Source organism: Triticum dicoccoides, chromosome 2B, assembly GCF_002162155.2.
Source record: "Triticum dicoccoides isolate Atlit2015 ecotype Zavitan chromosome 2B, WEW_v2.0, whole genome shotgun sequence".
In the NCBI taxonomy this organism is placed as follows: Eukaryota; Viridiplantae; Streptophyta; class Magnoliopsida; order Poales; family Poaceae; genus Triticum; species Triticum dicoccoides.
The window spans coordinates 633,784,448-633,789,416 of record NC_041383.1 but is presented as its reverse complement, the minus strand read 5'-3'; the positions used below and the strand labels follow the sequence as shown (position 1 = coordinate 633,789,416).

At 42.7% G+C, this 4,969-nt stretch overlaps 2 non-coding genes across 2 annotated transcripts; both read left to right on the top strand.

The window, feature by feature from the left end:
- The first annotated feature begins 2,708 nt into the window (after positions 1 to 2,708).
- On the top strand, positions 2,709 to 2,795 carry TRNAS-GGA. The gene has a single exon. It is a non-coding gene; the product is annotated as a tRNA-Ser (tRNA).
- A 415-nt stretch (positions 2,796 to 3,210) lies between these two features.
- On the top strand, positions 3,211 to 3,283 carry TRNAF-GAA. Its single transcript has one exon. It is a non-coding gene; the product is annotated as a tRNA-Phe (tRNA).
- The last annotated feature ends 1,686 nt before the right edge of the window (positions 3,284 to 4,969 follow it).

Genomic DNA, 4,969 nt, shown 5'->3' with positions numbered 1-4,969 from the left:
GGAAACAAGACCTTAATAAGCGCCATCCTGAGACTTGGACTCGAGGGATGGTAAGATCAATAGGAGAAGGAGATATGATACAATTACTATGATCAGGATACCTTATATGAGCCATACTTATCCAGGGAATCAATCGCGTGAGGGTGTTGTTGATAGAGGGAGCTCTGGCCAGGAGAGGCTAGAGCGAGTGATAGCAACGGAAAGGTAAGATCAAGTAGGAAACAAGGCTTAAGAGGACCCTAATGCACCAATACTTTAGGCATTCCAACTTCCAATACATACTTATCATGGAATGAAATCCAAGAGGAGCAAGCATACCACTGAGAATAGCTAGCTGAAATCAAGGATGCTATCACAATATTCAATGGAATCGTTACATCGGAATAAGATAGACCCGCTTCGATGCTGTATTCAGTATGTCAGCTAGGAGCCAGAACTCACTATGCCATAGTCATACAATCAACCTGTGTATTAACAGCAATATCTAGACAGGCAGGATGGATTAATTATATTGATGGCCAAGATAAGGTGCTCAAAGGGGAAGCACTCTTCATCAAGTAATGACCCCTGGGGGCGGGTACTGCGAAAAGAAAGCAACGCATAAGCTCTTGTTCCTGATACGGTTCGAAAGTAGTGCAAAGAAAAGCGGTACTTCGGTCGGAAAGAAAGCTGCTGGAGGGTTAGTGCTAAAATCTTCTTGTTCGGATGGTTGAGAGAAGGAGGTGTGTCCTATGGCGGATACACCGATTGATCGAGACGCCTCAAGGCCATCGGAGGGAGAAATAGTGATAGCAACGCTTGCAAGGAATGCTGGGATAAGTTGGGAAGAAGGCAAAGATACTGGCGACTAGATCCTTGTGGCAGATTGGAAGATACCGATATCTCTATTTCAATTTGTTGATTGATGGTTTAAGGAAATGGCAGTGGTCCAAATCTTGCACATTTACTGTTACTTCTATGTATAAGTTCCTTCCTCAGGTGTGGCCCAGCTTTCATATCTTATTGGGATAGCTACATTGCCCTGGCCGGGTATTGTGAAGGAAGGAAACACCTTGTCCAAGTCAGGCGATGCTAAAGGATGTATTAAAAAACTCATGGATGCTATCTCTGTTATTGCTGCTTAATGCCCTATTTATACCGATCTAGCTTATAGCTGGGATTTCTAGAAAGATAAGCTGATGCAGCCCTCAGGGATGGAGTGCCTAAACTAACCTTCCTGAACAGAAGTAGCAGAGGTAGAAGATATGTAAATCGTACCATCAAGGGGAAATGCACTATTGTTATGCTTGGGCCAGGTTAGCTGATCAAGGGAATATTCCTATCGGAAGAACAATCAGAAAATAAGGAGATAGTCAGTTGGCACTTTTCACAAAAGAACCGCTTTTCGTATTAAGCACGAGAGTCGTAAGGAAAGACCTCTGCGTAGCTATCAGAACGAATTAATGAACGAAATAAACGAATTCCGGTGAAACCAAGGCGAATTTCTGAGCCAGCAGTGGGAAAAAGATGCCAAGTATTGAGATGCAACATTATGAATGGTGCGATCCGAAGTCTTACTATTTACTCAAAATTGACTCAAATGGTTGACTGAACTTCACAGAGGACTAAAGCCGGGAACTTAAACTAATGGTTTTGCCTTTCCACTTCCCAATTGACTCTCATAAAAGGCTAGGCTACCTCTTCACATCGCACCTGATCCCGAATCATGTGCTCTATTCAGGGGATCAATAGTGGCTATTAAGCTTTTCCCTTTCTATATATTCTTGAGAATAAGTAAATACCATCCTTTTTCCTATCAGCATCTCTCTATCTGACAGTAAATATTGCTTTCAATCGATCAGGCACTAGGTTATTAAAGTATGGATATGCCATATAATAAGGGAAAAGGCCTCAAGTTTTTTTTAGCGCAAAAGAAAAGCCGATTCCCAATTTTCTATTTCCCGGCAAGTCTATGAGAGTCCTATTACGGATCCTCTAATCTTTAGCTTGAATGGTCGTGTTTTTATATAATTAGGTCTTTCTTCTGAGCTCTTCTATTACGGTACGGAAAAATCAAACCTATCACTCTCAAAGAATGGGTAAAAAGAATTCAAGCTAGGGGAGCCTACACTCTCTAACTACCTATACTACGCCCCCATTGATTGGAAACCCTCGGGGAAAATGATCCCATAAACAAAGGAATTATACAGTACGAAATAGCAAAAAAACAGACTAATTTGATTCTAAAAAATCGATAATAGATATTTTATTCTGCTTAAATTGTCCCGACAAGGAGAGATATTCAATATTTGAATCAGATTGGATTTCGTAGTATACCAAATGTGAGCCAAACTATTACTATTTCATCTAACTTGAATAACCAAGGACTGAATTTGACTATGGATTCTGATAACTCGAGAAGTTTTTATTTGGTTATGATCCAAAAAGAAAAAAGAAAGGTTTAACAAGCCATGAGAAAATAGAGTAAAGTAACCATACGTTCTGTTTGCATAACGTGTATACGCCACGCCATACAATCGAAATAGAAACATGGGACGATTCCGGAATTTTGAATAGATCCGTGGGGATGAGAGAAGTTGTTGTTGAGAAATATGAAATTGGAAAGGAAGTCAAACTCCCTATGGAACTTGTGATCGGTTGTACCTGTACTTTAGTGATACGAAAACTCGCTCATTCACTCAGTTTCTGGTCAATAATAAGATTATGTAGGAGAGATGGCCGAGTGGTTCAAGGCGTAGCATTGGAACTGCTATGTAGGCTTTTGTTTACCGAGGGTTCGAATCCCTCTCTTTCCGTTTCTGTTAATTCACCAACATTACCGACCACAATGAAATTTCTAGTAAGAGGAAAATCCGTCGACTTTCTAAATCGTGAGGGTCAAGTCCCTCTATCCCCAATAAAAAGCCCATTTTACTTCCTAACTATTGTACCAACCTCTATTTTTCATTAATGGTTCAAACAAGATTCACTATCTTTCTTATTCTACTCTTTCACAAACGGATCCGAACTGACTTCTTTGGATCTTATCCCATTCATACAAATGAACATATTATAGTATAGGCAAGTAATCCCTATTATTAAGTAAGTCATTCACAATCCATATCATTATCCTAATATTTACTAAGTCCAATTTGAGAATACTTTTTTCTTTTTGAGCTCCTTTAATTGACATAGATACAAGTACTCTACTAGGATGATGCACAATAAATAGTCAGGATAGCTTAGTTGGTAGAGCAGAGGATTGAAAATCCTCGTGTCACCAGTTCAAATCTGGTTCCTGGCACAGAAAAAATGATCTGCCGAATTCCAGTAAAGCCTATCTCGCTTTTAGCCTTCATGGTGAATGGCCCACCCTTTCTTTGAACCTTGTCAATGATCGAACGAACTTACAGATATGAACTGAGTGCCATTTGATGAGTAAGATCGAACAAGGGAGAGGGATATGGAAAGGATGAAGTAATGAAAGAGGAAGTCATTGCTAGTAGTAACGACTTGTCACGATCCATCGGTTCATATAGAATCCATGTCCTAGGTCTATCAAAAAACATTCTTTTCGCTAAGCGTATATAATAAAATAGAGTGAAAGGGTCCACCCCGAAACCAAGGGGGTACTAACTAACAGCCGAGTCCTCTCCGAACCGTAGGAGATAGTTGTCCATCATACGGCTCACCAACTTCACTTGCCTCTAAGGGGGGCTCGCTCCGGGCAGGTTCGGATCACTTACTATACACGGCCCTACGAAGGGGTTAGGAGCGTTTTCAAGATGATTCTTTCTTTGTCGAGACGAAAAAGGAACCCATCTTTCCGAGTGAAAAATGTGAGTCTGTTTTGCCCACTTTATCCATCCCCCTCTATCAAAATGATCAAAACGGCATTTCAAATGCTTCTTATTCCCGTGTTTGATCTTATCCATCTCTGCCCCGCTTCCATGTGGGCAGAGACCCCTGTAGAGAATGAAGAGGAGCCAAGGATCTTACTCTCAAGAGTGCTTCGATAGGCTCCACTCTCTCCCCTGAATAAGTCAGGCTCCGTTAGCCTGGGCTGAGATGGGGATAACGAGTCGACGATTGAAGCCCCCAATGTTCTGCCAGACACTGGACAGGGGTAAGCTCTGTAAATGTGTAGAGCCAAGTGTGGTGTAGTAGTAGGCACTTCTAGGCCCCTTCCCGGCTACTGGATCACTCCAGTGCTTCGGGTACTACGGACCCTCTGCCATCCATTGCAGCAGAGCCGTTTCATGAGCGGGGGGCCTAAGCTTAGTTCTTTGAATCAAAGGTTTAATGAAATCGAAATCGATTCTTTTTTAGATATCTGGATAGATGGATGGATCTATCTTTCTATTCAGATATCTTTTGCAATCAGCCCCAAATCCTTGATTTGGCCAGGAAACAAAGCACTGCTTTGGGCCCAGGAAGTGAAGGGAATGAGCTCGGCTGCTTCTCCCCCACACTTCTTTATTTCTCCGTGCCCCTTCCGCATGCGCTTCGCGCGCCATTGGCGCTTTGCTCTCCTCTTATTTCTTCATTGGAGGGTTCGGATGGACTTCGCCGTTCTTTCCCAACGAAAATGGAAAGGGCTGTATCACATCGAGATGTCGATTCGTTTTCCGCCCCAAATGAGATGGGGAATTAGTCACCTCTGTCCCTTCATCTTTTTGAAAGGAATCGAGGCCCGGCCCGGCTCGCGTCGTTCCAACAACCGACGGGGAGCACCTCAGTATACGATCGCGCGCAGTAACTGGGAGTCCTATTACACCTAAGGCCAACTTCCATTCACCAAACCCAGGTTCATCTCGTGTAGTGATTGTGGACTCGTACAAGGATATGGAGTCGACGGTTGATGTATCAGACTCGACCCTGTCTTTCGTAGCATGCATTCCCATCTGTGTTGCAACTGATTCGGTAAGCTACGTGTCCGGTGCACGGAAAACTGCCTTCGGTCTCCCAACCTTACTCATGGCAACCTTCC